Consider the following 369-nt stretch of genomic DNA (forward strand, 5'->3'; position numbering starts at 1 on the left):
AGTAGGCAAGGTAATATGCATAATATCATCATAGCAAAACAAAATACTAAAAAGCTTCCTTTAAGTCCCTTTAAATTTGGTAACCAGGAGGTGAACCAATCAAAATCCCATCCTCTCCAAATTTGCACTGGAACATGAGCTACACTTCAAATGTCTGAGGCTAGGTTTTTGATTAACTTTCCATTGTCATCAATTTCTAGGCAGCAGTCCGTCTAATTAAACTTTTGACATAGTCCTCCTTCTGCTGCTAACAACTAATCTAAGCCCATTCGGTTCTGAAGGACGGTGGTCTGCAGTTGGGTAAGTTGATTAGCTATTAAATTTAAAGCGTCAGCGGTGCAATTAGCAAATATTTCTACTACAGCTTGG

Source organism: Gavialis gangeticus, unplaced genomic scaffold (genome assembly GCF_001723915.1).
Source record: "Gavialis gangeticus isolate Ggan-Ray unplaced genomic scaffold, GavGan_comp1, whole genome shotgun sequence".
NCBI lineage: Eukaryota > Metazoa > Chordata > Crocodylia > Gavialidae > Gavialis > Gavialis gangeticus.